Here is a 21,973-nt window from a genome sequence, read left to right on the forward strand (position 1 = left end):
AAATAGCACTACTACGGCTCGGGGCCCTGTGCACGCTACGGCACATATTCATCGAAGGGTAATGAATCCCCTGATGTCCATTACGCGCTGCAAATAAATTTTAGTTTCTGCGTTACAGGCAATGCCGATGAAAATTCAAAAGCAAGTTGTTTTATCCAGTCCAATGCTAGTTTCTGCATTACAGGCAATGCCGGTGAAAATTCAAAAGCAAATTGTCGTATCCAGTCCAAAGGGTGTATCTGTGTTCTGTCATTTTTAAATACTTTAAATTTTCTCACGGATAGAAAGTGATTGTAATCAAACTTTTCGTCTTTGAATGTCTGAACAGGTCCAGGATTGTATGGTAATCTGTTTGTCTGTGACTGTTAAGAATCTAAGTCACGTACTCTCTGTAAATTACCTAAATTATACAGGCTGTGTGAGTCTGGCAAATGTTCGGAGAGTGGCGTATGCTGTGATGAGTTAAAGGCTGAAATATTTTTCATCTCCGTCACTTTGTGCTGTAAATAGACAATTTTTACGTAATGTATTATTGGACGAACCTATCTCACTGATTGTCTGCTGCAAATTTTGGAATTCGGGCGTTTGATTAAACGAAACTGTTGAAGTATCGTCTGATTTGGTGTCATCATTACTTTCGATAACGTCAATACGACTGGCCAATTCATCATATTTTTCAGTCAGTACTTTTACCTGATCATCGTTTTTAGTATCAGAAGCATTAATTTGTTTTTGTATTTTACGTGTGGTTTTGTTCAATTTTTTAATGTTAATGTTAATGTTAATGTTAATGTTAATGTTAATGATGGCATCGGAATCCTGTATTAGTTCCAATTTTTCAAGTCTGTTGGTCATTGTCTGAAAGTCTAATGTGTGTGTGTCTGTTCTTGTTTTAAGATCGGAGATTTCATCATGCAATTCGTTGTTCAACTGTTTGATAGTGCTAATTTCGTCTGATACTGTAGCAATATTGTTGTCTACGTATGTTTTTGCTTTCGTAAACAATTTACGTTTATCTTACTGTCTTTGTACAGTAATTGTTTCCATGACTTGTTGCTTTACTTTATTCTGTTCCTGTATAAATTTACTGTAACGCGTTTCACTGTTGTGTAGGTGGTGATTAAAACGTTCGTCAATTTGGCTGTTCTACTGGTCGAATTTCGCGTCTACTTTCGCATCCAGCGTGCGTGAAAGTTCTGCTGACATTAATTTAAACTCGTCGCGTAACTGTGTTGCGTTTTCAGAGCATTTTTTAGTGACTGCACTAATTTCATCTCTAAGTAATTTAGTTGTGGCTGCATGTGTATTACTTAATTCTTGTGCCACAGATCTAATTTCTTCGCTACTGTTCCTAGCACAAGCCTTAATTTCCTCACGTAATTGTTCCTTAGTATCATGACATTGCACGGCAACGGCTGTAATCTGTTCACTAAGCTGTTTGAAATTGTTATCTAGTTTTTCATTAAGTTGTTTGTAATTGTTGTCTTGTTTTTCATTTGACTGTTTTGGAATTATTGTCTAGTTTTTCATTAAGTTGTTGTTTGAGATTTTCATTATTTTCATTAATTTGTTGTTTGAGATTTTCACTAAGTTGTTTGTTTGATTCATGAAGTTGTAGCAATAATGCCATAACTTGATCCATGCCAATATTACTTACTCTATTCTCTGTGCTGTTTATTGGCGTACCTGCAATTGTCACGTTTTGTGTAACCATTTGGTCATTTTCTGATTCTTGAAAAGGTTCGCCAGTTGGATGTGCACTGTTGGTCACTACCTCGGAATCAAATAAATCTGACGTATTTTGACTACATTGTTCATCTTCGTGAGAAAAATTTGTCTGTTCACTATGCAAATTTTGCAAACCGGGTGTGTCAAACTGGGCAGCGTTCATTGTATCGGAACGTGCCGCTTCATCAATTGTTAAATTTACTGTGGACATAATTGAATTTGTTTGTTCATCATTAGGATCAAAATCATTACTAGTGATCGGTAGGCTCTGATTATCTGTAATTAGACGATTATCATTGTTACACTGTGTGTCGCAATTATTATCAGTCAAATTATTCGAGTCGGTTATTTCACTCTTGCAAAATGGTTCAAATGGCTCTGAGCACTATGCAACTTAACGTCTGAGGTCATCAGTCGCCTAGAACTTAGAACTAATTAAGCCTAACTAACCTAAAGACATCACACACATCCATGGCCGAGGCAAGATTCGAACCTGCGACCGTAGCGGTCGCGCGGTTCCAGACTGAAGCGCCTAGAACCGCTCGGCCACAGCGGTCGGCTCACTCATTGCACATCGCGATGTACTGTTAACAGTTTTCCGCGGCATTTTTCACGAATCAAAATTGAGCACAAAAATGAAACAAAGAAGAAGTAAAAATGGAACAAACACAATTACAACAAGGAGCAATAAATTGCCGATGACCTGTGAAAAAAAGAGTGACAAATTAGTAAATGCGTTGCGCCAGATGCAAACTACATTTAAGTAAATAAGGGCAGATATATGACTACTTCTCAGAGATCCACAAAGAAATACGATCCTGGCCGGTTGTCGCCAAGTGTAACCTCCCCACAAAATTCATTTACATTTATAACCTCCCTACAAAATTCTTTTCACATCAACAGTAAAAATTATAATTATGTCGTTCACATTCAGTATAACATCCCAATAAAAAAATAAATTCAGTAACTTGGTAATAAAACAAGGTAACTAACATCTCAATTAAATTGTCGCTCACTTATGACTTTTCAATAATTCACTCTGAATTTAAGCTGCTAAATTTTGGACGACAGCAGTGCTGCGTCATGGCCCTGAAAGATAATTCCTAAAAAGAAAGGAAAAAATTCTTACCTTAATGAAGTCGCCGGATATATCTGCTCTTACAATAAATTTTTCCACCACAGCTCTGTGCAATGCTGGCCGACCTATCTGTCATTTATGAAAGGAAGCAACTGATTTTTCTATTGCAATACTCGGGATGATCATGGATGGGAGAAATTAGTAAATTCTTTAAATTGAAATGATTGGTTGTTAAAAGCTACTATTTATGAGGAAGATTATTATTACGAGAGTTTTAAAACATTTACATGCGACTTGAGATAACATTACTACATATGCGCGAGGCTGCTTTTTACCTTATACAACAATACTCAGGCTCCGACATCGCTGCACCGCGACCGGGCCAGCCAACACGATACACCAGACCAGACCAGAGCAGACTCCAGACTAGCAACAACTTACTGCTACAGCTACTCAGTTCCTACTGCAGTCAACACTGCTCTCTGGTCAGAGACCTTGCATATCGCAAGGTACATATCTTACAATGTACCTGAAGGCAAAATTATGGAATTGGAAGAGGACGTAGATAAATACGATGCTGCGAGAAGAATTCGACAGAGAACTGAAAGAACTAAGTCAAAACAAGGTTCTGATAACAGATTAAATCCCGTCTGAGCTACTGATAGCCATGGAAGATGCAGCCACGACAAAACTCTTCCATCAGGTGTGCAAGATGCATGAGATAGGCGAAATAATTTGATACTTCAGGAAGAATATAATCATTCCAACTCCAAAGAAAGTTAAGTCCTGAAGGGTTCGAATATCACCGTACTATCAGTTTAATAAGCCTTGTGTGCAAAATGCTAACACCATTTATTTACGGAAGAATGTATGAAGCTGGAAAGATCAATTTGAGTTCCAGAAACATGTAAGAACACAGGGGACAATAATAACCCTACGACTCCTCTTAGATGATACGTTAAGGATAGAAAACCTACGCTTATAGCATTTGTATTAAATACAGGGCCCGAAAGGCTATTTACAATTTGTGCAGAAACCAGGCGGCAGTGGTAAAAATCGAGGGGCATGAAAGGTAGATGTTTGAGACGGAAATGAGGCAGCGTATTAGTCCATCGCCGATGTAGGCAGTAAATGGCACCAAAGAAAAATTTGGGATAGGAATTAAAGTTCAGGGAGAAGAAATAAAAACTTCAAGATTTTCCAATGACACTGTAATTTTGTCAGAGGCCCCAATGGAGTTAAAAGCGCAGTTGAACGGACTGGAAAGTGTCTTGAAAGGAGCATCAAAGCGAACATTAGCAAAAGCAAGACAAAGGTAATGAAATGTGATAGAATTAAAGATGGCGATGCTGGGGGAATTAGAGTAGGCAGCGAGACACTTAAAGTAGTAAATGAGTTCTACTATTTGGGCAGCAACATAAGTGAGGATGGCCGCAACAGAGAGGATATAAAATATGTAGTGGTAATGGCAATAAAAGTGTTTGTGAAGAATAGAAATATGTGAACTCATAATACAGATTTAAGTTTTAGGAAGTCTTGTCTGAAAGTGTTTGTATGGAGTGTAGCCATGCAGGAAGTGAAACATGGACGATAAACAGTTTAGACAAGAATAGAATAGAGACCTTTGAAACGTGGTGCTACAGAAGAATGCTGAAGATTAGATGGGTAGATCATGTAACTAACGAGGCAGTACTGAATAGAAATGGGGAGAAAGGAAATTTGTGGCACAAACTGACTAGAAGAAGGAAGCGGTTGATACGACATATTCTGAGACATCAACAAATCACGAATTCGTATTGGGCGGAAGTGTGTGGGGAAAAAATCGTAGAGGCAGACCAGGAGGTGAATACAGTAAGCAGATTCAGAAGGATATATGTTTTCAGTAGTTACCCAAAGACGAAGACACTTCCACTCAAAGATTCTTTGATCTCTGTACACAAATGGAAGCATACGTGGCATCTAGGAGAGAGAAAAGGTTTTGTCGGGTTTTTAATATCTAGTTGTGCGAGTGGATTAAGGCGGTATCCAGAAGTGAAAAAACTTTAAGTCTGACGCCACGAAATAAGTGCATAAGTCACCTTATATATCCCAGACTATCGTAGTGTCTACAACAGACTTTCAGCTGGGAGCTATACACAAATACTTGTAGACCTGGCAGAGTTTTGTAGTTGCTAAATATACATGCAGATTGTAAGTACGACTGAAAGTCGTGAGTAGGGCGTGCGACTGTTTCTTATGATTTAAATTATATTTTCAAGAAAGTTATTAGACATGAAATTACTATATTCATGTAAGGCAAGTTATTCTGAATAGACGTATAGAAGGCTAGCGGGCGTCCCCCCTTTATTAATCTCCTCCTTCATCCCTGACTGTCCATTCCCTCCATCCCCTCTCCATGTCCGTTATTCCCCCCCCCCCCCCCCTTCTCTCTCTCTCTGTCTGCCCCCTTTTCCCCCTTCATTCCGCTCTTAAGTCTTGTTTATTGGGATTACAACCGAAATCACGATTTGGGACTGAATTCGCAAAATGAATGAGAAAATCGGTTGCGCTCATGGTAAGAGAGAGATTTCTAGAGATACTGGATCTGTGACGATATGTAGCTTTAATGGCAGTATATCGCGTCTGCGAACGGGTGGAACTCCAAAGTTTCGGACGATTCAAATTCCGTAGAAGTATTCTAATCATAAGCCAATAATCAATAACACTAATTTTCCTGTTTTCGATTAAACCCGACTGCGACGAAGAAAACAAAGCAGCACTGTATATAATGAGAAAGGATACATATGGATATCAAATTTGTCTAACGGTTTTAATGCTCTTATATCGTAGTTAAAACTGACTGCGGGAACAAATACGAAACCACACATTATTACAACACAGCACAGCAATTTTTGCTCAGTCTGTTTTAAGAGAAAACATGTTTGAAAAATCATTGTTTGAAAGAACGTGTGAAAAGATATGTACTCCGTGTCCGTATTAGAGTTGTTGTTACTGTTGTATTCAGTCCAGAGAATGCTTTGATACAGCTCTCCATGTTACTCTATCCTATGCAAGCCTCTTCATCTCCGAATAACTACTGCAACTTGCATCCTTCTGAATCTACATAGTGTATTCAACTGCTGATCTCCTTGTACGACTTTTATCCTCCACTCTTCCCTCCAATATTAAATTGGTGATGCTTCGATGCTTCAGAACGTGTCCTACCAACCGACCCCTTCTTCTAACCGTGCCATAAATTCGTCTTCTCCCCAATTTTATCCAGTACCTCCTCATGAGCTATGTGATATATCCATCTAATCTTCAGCATTTTTCTGTAGCACACATTTCGAAATCTTTTATTCTCTTCTTGTCTAAACTGTTTATCGTCCGTGTTACACTTTCATACTGGCTACACTCCATACAAATACTTACAGAAAAGACTTCTTGACACTTAAATATATACTGTATGCTAACAAATTTCTCTCCATCAGAAACGCTTTCCTTGCCATAGCCTTCTGCATTTTATACCCTTCCTACTTCGAAAATCATCAGCCGTTTACCTCCCCAAGTAGCAAATCTCGTCTACTACTTTATGTGACTCATTTCCAAAACTAAATCCCTGAGAATCACCTGATTTAATTCGACTACGTTCCATTATCCTTGTTTTGCTTTTGTTGATGTTCATCTTATATACACCTTACAATTGTCAGCACCGCCTTTCTTTGTGATTGGAATTATTATATTCTTCTTAAAGACCGAGGGTATTTCTACTGTCTAACACATCTTCCTCACCACATGGAAGAGTTTTGTCATGGCTGGCTCTCCCATGGCTGTCAGTAGTTCTAATGGAATGTTGTCGACTCCCGGGGCCCTGTTTCGACTTAGGACTTAAAGTGCTCTGTCAAATTCTCCACTCTCATCTCCCATTTCGTCTTCATCTACATCCTCTTTCGTTTCCATAATATTGCCCTCAAGTTCATCGCCATTGTATAGACCCTCTATATAGTCCTTCGACCTTTGTGCTTTCCCTTCTTTCCTTAGGAATGGTTTCCCATCTGAGTTCTTTATATTCATACAGGTGGTTCTCCTTTCTCCAAAGTTCTCTTTAATTTTCCTGCAGGCATTATCTATCTATACCCTAGTGCTATATGCTTCTACATCCTTACATTTGTCCTCTAGCCATCGCTGCTTAGCCATTTTGCACTTCCTGTCGATCTCATTTTTGATACTTTTGTATTCCTTTCCACGTGCTTCATTTACTGCATTTTTAGATTTTCGGCCACGCAAACCAATTTTTTATATTTTCTCCTTTCATTAATTAAATTCAGTATCTCTTCTGTGCCCCAAGGATTTCTACTATCCCTCGTCCTTTTACCTACTTGACCCTATGCTGCCTTCACTATTTCATTCCTCAAAGCTACCTATTCTTCTTCCATTCTTCTTATACTGTATTTCTTTCCCTTAACCTTGTCAGTCATTCCCTAATGCTCTCTCTGAAACTCTCTGCAAGATCCAGTTCTTTCAGTTTATCCAGGTCCCATCTCCTTAAATTCCTATCTTATTGCGATTTCTTTAGTTGCAATTTACAATAAATTGTGGTCAGAGTCCACATCTGCACTTGGAAGTGTCTCGCAATTTAAAACCTCTCTCCTAAATCTCTGTCTTACCATTATAAAATCTACCTGAAACCTTCCAGTGACTCCAGTCCTCTTCCACGTATACAACCTTCTTTCATGTTTCTTAAACCAAACGATTAAGTTATGCTCTGTGCAAAATTCTACCAGACGCCATCCTCTTTCATTCCTTAACCCCAGTCCATATTCACCTACTACTTCTCCAGTCCCTCTTGACTATTAAATTTTCGTCTCCCTTCTCTATATGAATAATTGCTTTTTCGCATTTCATCATCTGCGGAGCTAGTTCGCATATAAACTTGTACTACTGTGGTAGGCGTGGGCTTCGTGTCTATCATGGCCACAATAATACGTTCATTATGCGGTTAATAGTAGCCTAAGCGCGCTCCTATTTTTTGTTCATTATTAAACCTACTACTGCATTACCCTTATTTCATTTTGTATTTATAAACCTGTATTGACCTGACAAGAAGCCTTGTTCCTCCTGCTACAGAACTTCACTAATTCCCACTATATCTAACTTTAATCTGTCCATGTCGCTTTTTAAATTTTCTAACCTACCTGCCCGATTAAGGGATCTAACATTCCACTCTCCAATCCATAGAACGCCAGTTTTGTTTCTGCTGATAGCGACGTCCTCCTGAGTGGTCCCTACCCGGAGATCTTAATGGGAGACTATTTTACCTCAGGAATATCTTACCCAAGAAGACGCCTTTATCATTTAACCATACAGTATCGCTGTATGCCCTTGGAAAAAAATATGATTGTAGTTACCTCTTGTTTTCATCCGTTCGCAGTACCATCACAGAAAGGCCGTTTTGGTTGATGTTAGAAGGCCAGATCAGTCAATCATCCAGACTGTTCCCCTGCAACTACTGAACTCCTCTTCAGGAACCACACGTTTGTTTGACCTCTCAACACGTACCCCTCCGCTGTATCTCTGAGGGGCGGCGGCAAGTATTTGGAGTAAATCTGTCAAGAAATTTTCGAGACTTTCCTAACACTATTTGTGTATTACATATATTTAAAATTGGGTAGCCTATATCCGTCCAATTGTTTATCTGAGTAAGGTGTAAAAATTAGCAGTAAATCGGTCAATAACAATTCGAGACGTTTCCTGTTTACATATATAAACATATATTATACATAGATATTTAAACATCTCATATATTGAAACTCTATACAGCCTAGGTCAGTCCCAACGTTTGTTATATTATTGTGTATGAATCTGAAGTAAAATCAGTCAAGAACTATATACGAGGGCTGTTCAATAAAGAATGATCATTATTTTTGCCAACGTATCTTTACTCATCTTCATAATTTTGATGGTCCTCTTCAGTCTCCCAAGAATGTAATGCACTTGCCCCAGAGTTTCTTCCAGCCTTCAAATACATGCTGGAAACCATTTTTGGAGAGGTCCTTCAAAATCGCCTCCGCAGCCTTCACCATTGCTTCTGATGATTGATAATGACTCCCACAAAGGCGTTTACTCATGTTAGGGAATAAAAAAAAGTCACATGGGGCTAAATCCGGACTGTAGGGAGGGTGAGGGATGCACTTCACGTTGATTTTTGCAAGATATTCAGCAACAACATTGGCAATATGCGGTCCCGCATTATCGTGGTGCAGCATCCAGCCAGCATCACGGTAATGTGGTCTTTTTCGCGGATATGGTCTTGAAAAATGTTCAAATGTGTGGGAAATCTTATGGGACTTAACTGCTAAGGTCATCAGTCCCTAAGCGTACACACTACTTAACCTAAATTAAAGTAAGGACAAACACACGCACCCATACGCGAGGGAGGACTCGAACCACCGCCGGGATCAGCCGCACTATGGACCTGAAATGTTTTCAGAAAATCCCCGTAGTATTGTCCAGTTACAGATGTGTGTGCAGGTACAACATGCTGATAAACCATTCCATGAATATAAAAGAGTGAGATGACCGTAACTTTCCCAGCAGAAGCAACCACTTTTGCTTTTTTGTGAGTTGGTGATGAACGAGATTTCCACACTGAGCTATGCTGATTGCTCTCAAGATCAAAACGATGTAGCCAAGTTTCATCAGCAGTGATTACATTTGGAAGAAACTCTGAATCTTCCTCTAACATCAACTTTAACTGCAAGCAGACCTGCACGCGGATGTCCTTTTGTTCGGGAATCAACAGTCTTGGAACCCATCGCGCGCAAACACGTGTCACGTGTAACTTTTCTGTCACCAGCATGTGGGTGGCGCCCAATGAAATGTACAGAAGTTCAGAAAGTGATCTTAAGGTAATTCGTCGATCCTCTCTCACATTGACAGCAGCAGTGTTGTTGTTTTTTTCCGTAAGTGCAGTAACTCGAGCAGCGGGTACAGCTTCCTCTGATATTAATGGTCTCCCCTCTTTAAACACATTGTATAGGCCTCAGCTGAAGATTTCTTGAGACGAAAGCAGAATTTCAAAGCCGCATATTGTTCCTCTCGCGCTACCACCATTGGAGCGGTAGGTGATACTGAACATACGACTTGTTTGTTGCACATTAAGCTGACAGAATATCATAAGATTAAATTTTAGCGCGAGAACCTATGACCATAAAAACTATGCTCATTCTTTATTGAACATCATATATATATTTGAAATTTCGATGTTACAACTCTGACAATTGCTCTCCCATCGGAAAATACAGATTTAGATGCCCTGTGGATTGTCATCTTCATGTATAATAAAAAATATATTCCCACGGGAAGGTTCCTTAGTGTCTCAAGAACATAAATGTCAGGTGGTAGTGCCATTTCGATGTACTGTTTAACCCTTACCTTATGGAAACTGATATTTTAACAGAATTCTATGTTACAGCTCCAACAATATTTTTTTTACTTTTACAACGCCTTCCCTCCATTGATCTAAAAGAATTGTATTTGTTGCCTGATTCCTTGACGCTTTATTAGCTGTTAAAGTGTTCTACACGTCTTTAATTAATTTTTAGTCAGTAAGTTAAATAATAAGTTTGCTTAACTCTACACACACCAATCGCCGATAAACTGACTTGACTAATCCTCACATTAAGCTGACACAATATCATAAGATTAAATTTTAGCGCGAGAACCTATGACCATAAAAACTATGCTCATTCTTTATTGAACATCATATATATATTTGAAATTTCGATGTTACAACTCTGACACTTGCTCTCCCATCGGAAAATACAGATTTAGATGCCCTATGGATTGTCATCTTCATGTATAATAAAAAATATATTCCCACGGAAAGGTTCCTTAGTATCTCAAGAACATAGATGTCAGGTGGTAGTGCCATTTCGATGTACTGTTTAACCCTTCCCTTATGGAAACTAATATATTAACAGAATTCTATGTTACAGCTCCAACTATATTTTTTTACTTTTACAACGCCTTCCCTCCATTAATCTAAAAGAATTGTATTTGTTGCCTGATTCCTTGACGCTTTATTAGCTGTTAAAGTGTTCTACATGTCTTTAATTAATTTTTAGTCAGTAAGTTAAATAAGCAGGGCTGGCTAGAGGACAAATGTAAGAATGTAGAGGCTTGTCTCACTAGGGGTAAGATAGATACTGCCTACAGGAAAATTAAAGAGACCTTTGGGGAGAAGAGAACCAGTTGTATGAATATCAAGAGCTCAGATGGCAACCCAGTTCTAAGCAAAGAAGGAAAGGCAGAAAGGTGGAAGGAGTATATAGAGGGTTTATACAAGGGCGATATACTTGAGGACAATATTATGGGAATGGAAGAGGATGTAGATGAAGATATAATGGGAGATAAGATACTGCGTGAAGAGTTTGACAGAGCACTGAAAGACCTGAGTCGAAACAAGGCCCCGGGAGTAGACAGCATTCCATTAGAACTACTGATGGCCTTGGGAGAGCCAGTCATGACAAAACTCTACCATCTGGTGAGCATGATGTATGAGACAGGCGAAATACCCACAGACTTCAAGAAGAATATAATAATTCCAATCCCAAAGAAAGCAGATGTTGACAGTTATGAAAATTACCGAACTATCAGTTTAATAAGTCACAGCTGCAAAATAATAACGCGAATTCTTTACAGACGAATGGAAAAACTGGTAGAAGCGGACCTCGGGGAGATCAGTTTGGATTCCGTAGAATTGTTGGAACACGTGAGGCAATACTAACCTTACGACTTATCTTCGAAGAAAGATTCAGAAAAGCCAAACCTACGTTTCTAGCATTTGTAGACTTAGAGAAAGCTTTTGACAACGTTAAGTGGAATACTCTCTTTCACATTCTGAAGGTGGCAGGGGTAAAATACAGGGAGCGAAAGGCTATTTACAATTCGTACAGAAACCAGATGGCAGTTATAAGAGTCGAGGGGCATGAAAGGGAAGCAGTGGTTGGGAAAGGAGTGAGACAGGGTTGTAGCCTCTCCCCGATGTTGTTCAATCTGTATATTGAGCAAGCAGTAAAGTAAACGAAAGAAAAATTCGGAGTAGGTATTAAAATCCATGGAGAAGAAATAAAAACTTTGTGGTTCGCCGATGACACTGTAATTCTGTCAGAGACAGCAAAGGACTTGGAAAAGCAGTTGAACGGAATGGACAGTGTCTTGAAAGAAGGATATAAGATGAACATCAACAAAAGCAAAACGAGGATAATGGAATGTAGTCAAATTAAATCGGGTGATGCTGAGGGGATTAGATTAGGAAATGAGACACTTAAAGTAGTAAAGGAGTTTTGCTATTTAGGGAGTAAAATAACTGATGATGGTCAAAGTAGAGAGGATATAAAATGTAGACTGGCAATGGCAAGGAAATCGATTCTGAAGAACAGAAATTTGTTAACATCGAGTATAGATTTAAGTTTCAGGAAGTCGTTTCTGAAAGTATTTGTATGGAGCGTAGCCTTGTACGGAAGTGAAACATGGACGATAACCAGTTTGGACAAGAAGAGAATAGAAGCTTTCGAAATGTGGTGCTACAGAAGAATGCTGAAGATAGGGTGGGTAGATCACGTAACTAATGAGGAGGTATTGAATAGGATTGGGGAGAAGAGAAGTTTGTGGCACAACTTGACTAGAAGAAGGGATCGGTTGGTAGGACATGTTTTGAGGCATCAAGGGATCACAAATTTAGCATTTGAGGGCAGCGTGGAGGGTAAAAATCGTAGAGGGAGACCAAGAGATGAATACGCTAAGCAGATTCAGAAGGATGTAGGCTGCAGTAGGTACTGGGAGATGAAGAAGCTTGCACAGGATAGAGTAGCATGGAGAGCTGCATCAAACCAGTCTCAGGACTGAAGACCACAACAACAACAAGTTAAATAATAAGTTTGCTTAACTCTTCACACACCAATCGCCGATAAACAGACTTGACTAATCCTCATGTAAGCAACTTTTAAATGGCTTTTTGTACCGTTTTTAAACATGAACACAACAATGGTTTTATCTGAAGAAATAAAATAAGTGTATAGTATTTATGCACTAGAGCCTTAAAGGCATCAAAGCGCTACCTGTTGTTTTTGTTTGCAGTAGTGATGCGATGGAATTATGCAAAGTATCTAATATCTCTCGCTCATCTTTACATCATTCATTCGGTCACAACAACTCTTCCGCTGATGTGTCAAATGAGCAAGGCTAGTACAGTGCATTTTAAAAGTTCATGTTCTTTGCATCACAATTACATTACGTAATTATACGATTCTGTTCGTCACAAACACTTAAATCCATTATACCTACTCATGTGCAGTATACCAAGTGCTACTGTCTGCCCCTGGCAATCGTATCAGTATCTCGTCTGCGTTCTGCTACATTTGCCTCTCTCGAGTTAAAGTAGTCACTGCGAAACGCACAAACTTCTCAGGCATCATATTGCAGGCAGAGTTTCCAATTAGCCACGGCATTAGTAGTTTGTCCTGAAGCAACAAGCGAAGTGAATTTGCATAGCTATAAGGAAATCCGCTCTCGTTGCGCCTTGGGCGACAGGTTACAGATCTCATCCGCAGAGTTGCGCTCGCCGTTGTAAACTGCATACTGGAGGTATGAATATTTCATCTGCACCCGCATCTGCATTTGCTTCCCTCCATTGACATACAAATTTTCTGACGATGACTGCACAACTGCTGCTTGTATATTTCGCCCCATCCGTCAGAAAGCTAAAAAGCAAAGACAGCCATATGCATTTACCCAGAGGCCCTGTATACTTTGCCTATTTTGTACACGGATGTATCATCTCCATATTCAGTCAAGGCGCATTATCCCACATAATATATGCAATATTCCTTCTTTCCTTTGCTTCACCATTTTCGTGGAACTAGGTTGGTCTGTAGTGGTAAGAAAGTAGTGAACACTAACTTTATTTCGAGGGACCTCTTTGCTAATGCTAAGTAGTCATTGTACGTTCCATGAAAATGTAGTTTAAAGTAACAAAACGTTGAATTACGAAATACCAAGCTTAAAATAGCAGTTAAAATTATGATAAAATTATGATTAGCAGTAGTAGTAGATTCTGAGTTGATCCTCTCAGCTTAATGCCATGCAATAGAAGGAAAATTTTCTACCCATGGCCTCTTAACAGAAATTCTGCTCGAACACTATGGGACAGTCATAAGAAACACAATTCATGATTAGAGGGTTAGGTAAGACTTTTCTCTTTACACGCCAGTTCTTCCTTACCTTCAATTCTTTAGTGATTCGCATTTACCATTAAATGAGCAAATGGACTTATGACATTCATATATGAACAGTATTTCTGCTATCCCATTAATCAGAATGGTTTTTTCTGGGAGAAAGACTGACACCTAAGTTTTTAAACTTACTATTTAACACAATAAACTATCAACTTCTGCAAATGCCTCTGCAGGATCTGTATTGCAGAGGGCTGCTCTGCTTTTCAGGATCATTTACGGAGGTCATCGTTATATAATTATTGTTTCAGTGTACTGAATTCACTGAGTGGATGCTTATGACCTTCTGAGCCAGTTAACGTAATCAACCACGAATCTTATATGTAGTTGACGTACTGCGTTATTAATGCCTGGACAGCCAGTTTGCTAAAAACATGCCTACGTGTGTCTCGTGTATTAATACCAATTATGTCACAAATGTTTCGCTTTTGACTAACCAGTACTTTGCAAATCACAGTGGGGCAGTACATAACTATCTTGTGCTTTTAAAACATTAACGGCTGTGGTGAAATATTTCGCGTCAATAGGAACGTAGTTTCGGTACCTTTATTGTCATTAACGATGATTTCTACGATAGATTAATGTTATTGTTCATTAAATTGCGAAAGTCCATAAAACAGGTTTTTTATGCCCAGAGTAGTGAAAATTGAAATAAAAAAAAATTTTATTTGACGCGGTTTCTTCGCTGTTGGTAGTCAGTTTCTCGATATGATGAAGAAGCGTTCATATTAGAAGACTACTACGTTCAACGTCTTCAACCATCGGACGGGTCCCTACCATGTGTGTGATACGTTACTAGGCAAAAGATACTACTGGGGGAGTTGGATATAGAATCAAAGTACTATCGCATAGTATATAGAACAAGTACAGTGTCATGGTCTCATTGCTGTGGAAGAACAACATACGAATGTGAAACAACATCATATAAAACTTAGGCTCCCGGGTTTAAGTGATGGCATCGTCGTATAACATTTCCTCAACTAGTCACGTCATGTTTGAGTGAAAACTCGATATTCGTGACACCATTGTGAGTCCACTCAGCAACTCAGGACATCTTCGAATGCTGGAGTCTTAACTCGGACAACACGCTGCTTGAAAACTTACAGGTTCATACACATAAAATCAATGTTTCTTTAACTTATTTAAGCTATGATTGAATCAGAAGCAAAGGAAATTTAGAATACATTTTAACTTACCATCCATTTTGTTGATTATACTCGTTCACTCATTGGATCATAGAGAACAGTGACGTTATATGGAAAATGAAAATAATTTTATTTTGTGTTTCCAGCAGTCATCAGCTTCCCGATTGATTTGAGGCGGCTTACAAACACTTCCACTCCTGCGCCAATTTCTTCATCTCACAGTAGCAATAACAATCAACGTTCTCAGTTACTTATTGCACGTCGAATATAAGTAATACCTGATATACTTTCGAAAGCAATTATTTTCCGTCTTCTTAACGATTACTAGTGAAATTTGGTATAAAATCAAGAGTTCAACAATCTGTTACACTAGAACTCTTTAACGACCAAGAATAGCATTGTTTTGGATTCATTTAGTTCATAGGGAACTGATCAGTTTTTTCCTTTCTCTCTTATTCGTGCATTCATTTCATGTCGGTGTAGTCAAACAGTAACTCAGTGGGCAACAGGTGTAGGAGCACGGTTTTCAAACATTTCGTTTGAAGTAAATGACCAAGGGATGCAACGCTATGACTAATAAACTGGGGCAGGGTTCTGCAGGAGAGGGATTGAAATTGCCATCCCTTTTTTCTCTTGAGGTGAATTTCGGGGAATATTGAGGGAAAAGGCCAACTGGAACAACGCCCCAAGTTTACTTATCACGACAGCAGCGACAAGCTAACCCCGGACTTCCCGTTTTCTTTGAAAACCCGTAGAAAGTGACACATACCGACACACTTAAATTAACAGTTGTTAAGATATTGGTAAGATATACTCAACGGATGTTAGACATCACTGTGACGGAGTCTTTGAAAGTCTCTCACACCGAAACATTTGATTATATTTTGAAAGCATCTTTTTCATTAATATAACTTATTAATTAACAGATTGTTATCAAATCATATGACTTACACTGTTTCGCAATGAAGCAGACAAGAAAAGTTAAAATTTAAAGTCTCACCGATAACTTGGTGTCTAGAGGCACGTTCGACTTGAATACGAATGGACGTTAAAATCGGCTCAGTTCCATTTTTTTGGGGACATCCCACGGTTTACCTGCTGTCATCTCGGGAACAAGCAGAAGATCCGACACACGTAAGTGTAACGATATAAACTTTATATAGGGTTATTCAATATAATTTTGTACGCTTAAATAATATATAAAACCCGTTAACGAATAGTTACACTTTAGATCATTACCATCGATATTTATGCTTATAGAATTACATAATGATCACTCTATATTGTCGATTATTGATAAAACAAAGTAAGGGTTTCACCAAGCAATAATTACAGCCATGTTTAAGATCACCTACATATATAAGTATTATATCATGAGAAGCAATTTAGCGGTGGCTAATACTTGGTTTACCTCGACAGTGGCATCGTCTATTATAAAAAACCGAAAAATCAGCCAAATGAATAAGAAATGCAAATTGATACATAATTTGGTTGAACATTCAGCTTCAAAATATAAGCATTTATAAAATTTTATCATCCTTCAATAACTCACATCTCAGGAAACAACTTAAATGACAGCATAACAACAATGCATTTTGGATTATGTCAAAGCATTTGAGCCCAGATAAAAATTGTGTAGCAAGTACTTAAACTGCGTCTCAGGTCGAAATTTAGAAGCAGTCCCAATTCATGAATGCTGGGACTAACATCATTTTTCTATTTTTGTAACATTAAAACGGCATTTAAAACTTAAAAGAGAGATATGTTTAGAAAAAGAACATTACATTGTAATGTTGCCTTTAAGAGCATTTTGATCAAACTAAATATTTTCCTTTCCGTTTTTATTTTATTACATATGCATATTTCTCACATAAATACATAAATAAGCACTGGGTGCAAGTACTATTAACATTATAAAAGAAATAGGTGCTAGATTCACAAAGAAAATATTTTTGTACTGTATCCAATAGTTAAATGTGCAAAAGTGCCGTTTAAGTTTACTTTATGTAAACTTTTTCTTCATATGTTAACACACAATATGCGCTAAATGCAAATAAAGTTCACAGTTTATAACAATTAAGTACAGGATTCACCAAAATTATTTTTGCACTGTATCGAATAGCTTTATTTTCTAACACTACTTTCCTTGACGTAAAATGTTCCATCATTCATCCGCAGGATAAATTAATCGCTTGTATACAGATGGCAACACATGCATCTTATGAAACTGTCTTCGGGCTATCGGAAATACGAATGCTATGTTGTAGTTGAACATCTTCGTTACACATGTTACTAACATCTCCTTGATATTTACTCTGCACTTAAATAATTTCAGTGACCTTCATAGATAAATCTAGTTATAAAAATTTGTCAGAAGCGTTTTGAGAAAGACTTATTTCTTTAATTTGTGTGTGTGTGTGAAAGTACTGCGAAATGTTAGCGTCTGTATTTGAACAGTAATGTGCATGAAACATGAGTGAAGCGAGAAGTAACAGTAAATTTTGAAGATTTATTTTACTGAATCTGAGGCCTTAAATGACTTGCTTCGATTGAACTACGAAACCTGTCATGTAAAATTCCTATAGAGCTTCTGCAACGAACATAGATGTACAATCGAGGCATTTTCGACTTCAGTGCGATCGTCAAGAAAAAGAAATAGCTATATCATGCCACAGAATTATCTTGGGCATAAAACAATCTGCAGGGCTGAGGCTGTACTCACATCAGGAGTGGTGCACTTCGAGAGGTATCGGAATCGGAACAGCCATTCAAAGAGCTGTCCCCACGGAAACTATCAAGGCGATTGTGTGTCATTATCTGAATATGTCTTTTTCTCTCTGCCTCCTCCCCACCGTGCATTCTCACAGGGATCATGGTGGTAAGTAAAACTTTCCTATTCTTCTACTCCAATGCTCTTGAAGGCCAATTATCATTATTAATGGCCTGAAAAATAACGAATCGAGCCTTGAATTTCAACAATGGACTGACACATTGCGGTCAAACTTTCCAGGAACGGGTATTGGCAGTATGTTTCGTATATCATGATTACTTAATGCCGTAAATTGCTAGAAAGTTTATCGCTGACGTACAACGAATGAGGTTTCACTGAAGATGAGGATGCAATGCAAACCAATTCAGTCATATTTGGTGTAGGAGCGTCACTGTTTCTAATTCATTCCATCACAGCTGATCCACTTGTACCATGCTTCAACTGTTATTTGTACACGAATCACGTTGACTGCAAGCTTTCCTCCCCAGGTCGCGACAGTAATTCGACATCAGTCAACGAGCAAAAAAAAAAAAAAAAAAAAAAAGGATCTGAACGAGAACAACACATGCTTTCTTTTTCTGCGCTGTACTGATCTCATTCCAAAGCCAGGGTACCTGAGAAACAATTGTTCTTTGTGGAATTTGCGGCGATTGGCGACTTGCTGACTCCCTGCACAGTAAACTTCCTCATGTCATGCTATCGCCTGGTACATTCATTGCGTGTAACAGTAAGTTTAGGACCGCCGATCGTGGGGTAAATCCGAAGGCTGTCGCCTTTGGTGTCGAGCCACTCACAATATCAGATTTGATTTTCTCGGAGTGCCCTACAAGTCCTCGATAAAGCACATCGGAATTCACTGCGTTTTGATCAGACCTAAAGCTGTCTGGGTATTACACGTTCACGTACATGTACATAGCTTGAGTAGCAAAGATGCGATTTGCAGTGACAGCAATTCCATGAGCTCGACAGAGTGTATCCGCCGCCAACGCGAACCCCCTATTCACATAGACTGTACGTATGTTGCGGACCCGCCTATCCATGGTTACCTACAAGCTTTCGTCAATGTTTCTATTAGTGCTAGCAGTTAAGCAAAAATGCTCCTCTCCCAAGGATTCTACCTCGTCAGCAGGGTAAAATTTACGGGATAGTTTTCAAAGTGACGCTTTCGCTTCGTAGCCGAGCTGGACGGGTGAAACCATACAGCAGACCAAGAATCGTACCAGAAACGTACCCTTCCGTACCGTTCCGTGCCCTTCCTCAGAAAAGTCTCTTACCCTATAAACAATCCACATATGACTTCACAACATCCTTTCCTTTTGGAGTGGCAGTCCCGTAAGGCAGATTGGGGAAATTTTGTGAAAACTGGAAACTCTGAGAGGTGTAATACTTGATCTAAAGCAGAGAAGGTAAATGAATCATTCGGAAAAGAGCATTTTCTCGCGAAAGGCAGGGTTCCAATACTAATTGGTCGTCAAATTTTATTTCTGTGATAGTTTCCAAGGTGGCTTTCGGTTTTGGGCACCCCGAGAGAAATTACTCAAAGGCTGTGTGATAACTGATAGACACATCGTTCCTATCTCTTTACTCGGAAGTTACACATTTGATTGGACAAGCAAGAAAACATCGCGTCACATAATGTCCGCCCCAAGCAAATCAACTGGGCGTGGGTTACGCGACCAGGAAGTTTTATTTCAAAAGATGGGGCCCAAAATACGGAAACGATTCGGATATCATGGAATAGTTAGGCTGTTTGGAATACCGACGTTTCTCCGCTGCCTCATGAGACAGTCTTACGTTACTAAAGGCTCCCGTGATGCTCTGTAGTGACTGTCCAACGCTTACTAGCACTGCTTTGTCAGGTGTTCAAGGAAGTTCGTGTTTCAATGTGTTGAAACGTCTTCTGGTAAGTTTTCGAATATTTGTATAAACTTAATAGTTTATACAAATATTCGAAAATGTCAGTACCGCCGTTAGAGGGTTGTTTATTTGCAGTGTTGCATTTACGCTTACATAATTTCGGTTTCAAAGTGCCATTATCAAGTGTACACTGCAAATAACCTACAGTCTAATGGCGGTACTGACTTTAAAGAAATATATTATGACTGTGGCCCCGCATTTTGAATAAAATTATTAGGTTTGCGTTTTAGTGTATAATGTAAGTGTACTGCATAGTCAAAGTATATTTCATTATGAACTGGCCAGATCTTAGTTCGTGACTTTTTCTTTAACGATAGGAGGGATGTTTCCCAAATTGGTGTATCGGGTTCCATGGAACATCTAAGAGCTCTGGTGCAACTTTTCCTTGTTCTTCTCAGTGTTCTTATCGCCTGCTCCTCGTTCGGCACCTAACAGCGGCAGGAAAGCTTGGACGTCATCTATAATTAATCTATACTAACACATTCTCCACAAATAACACAGTTACAGGTTTAATTAAAAGTTATGCAACAGCACCAAGACAAAAAAATGTTCCTAAGAGGAAAAATCTAAAACGCGAGGAGGTTGAAAGCTTCCAAAACAAGAGGAAACAGAAAGTCTTCAAGAAATTACAGCTTATAGCTTAGGACTGCTCCAGTAACAACGACAAAATATTCCGGTCTGACGTTCCGTCTGAAATGGATTTCGCACAAGCTGTTGCATTACGGCCGAGCGTTCTAAGGCGCTTCAGTCATGGACTGTGCGGCTGGTCCCGGCGGAAGTTCGAGTCCTCCGTCGGGCATGGGTGTGTGTGTTTATCCTTAGGATAATTTAGGTTAAATCGGGTGTAAGCTTAGGGACTGATGACTTTAGCAGTTAAGTACCATAAGATTTCACACACATTTCAACTTTTTTTTTTGTTGCACCACAACGACAGTGACTCTCTCTTCTGTGATGGAAAGTTTTCCGAACATAAACAAGAAGAGATCTGTCTCCAGTGTTTGGAGATCTGTCTGCGAGCTACATCGATTGTACTGACGTAGACAAGGAAGAGCGTTTTTGTGATATCTGCAAATGAAATAACCTAAGTTACTCAGCACCAAAATTGTGTTTTCAGTTGCATTGTGTAATTTTTATTACATCTTGTGTTTGACAAATGTATTTTTCTGTGTTCTTAACCCTCTGTTCCATACCAGCCGATTATTCCATGTTACTCTCTACGTCATACTTCTTTATTTCTTTTTTTCTCCATAAGGAAGAGTGTTACCTTCCAGTTTTTCACAAGATATAATTTATCGCAATAAGTTATACTATTTATTTTGGGATTGGGCATTTTAATCCCTCCAGTATCAAATTACATTCACAAATGCAAACGTTATTCCACAGCACCTAAATGTGTTACAATGGTTATTTTCTATGATTATACGTATGTATATATATAAAGGTTCTGTGGGACCAATCAAACCAAAGTGGAACGAGTTAATGCATAAATTATTAAATACTGACAAGAAAATTTATTACTAAAAGCAACTATAGCACAAAGAAAGAAACACCAAAATACTGGTGAGAAAATATACGAATAAAGAGCACATTGCAGTGGAAAGTTATTAATTGCTGTGAGCAATTCCCGTATGGCACAGAAATTGTGTGCTACAACACAATCTTTCAATGTAAATTCATAGACTTGGGAATAATAATTAAAGTTTTTGTTCTGCTGGAAACTGGTTGAAAGTGAAACCTAACGAACGGAGCACACCTTTCAGTGATGTGCTTTAGGAAGTGTTACCCCAGCACAAGCAGATTTTCCGCCTGGTGTTTACTGAATGAACGTTGCAGTCTGTTCCCAATGATCGAGTATAGCCGTAGGGATGGAAGATAATTCCGAAAAAGTTTAGCAAAGACCTACACGACATTCGCAAACTGATACAGAAGACCAGTGTGTCCGAGTTTTACTGGATTAATAAAACTGTTGGTGAATGTACAAAGCTGTCCCAAAATATTATAACTGTTGGAGATAACAGTGAATATAAGCATGTCAACAAGCTTTCGCGTTTCAGAGTCAGCG

Source organism: Schistocerca serialis, chromosome 2, assembly GCF_023864345.2.
Source record: "Schistocerca serialis cubense isolate TAMUIC-IGC-003099 chromosome 2, iqSchSeri2.2, whole genome shotgun sequence".
Classification (NCBI taxonomy): domain Eukaryota; kingdom Metazoa; phylum Arthropoda; class Insecta; order Orthoptera; family Acrididae; genus Schistocerca; species Schistocerca serialis.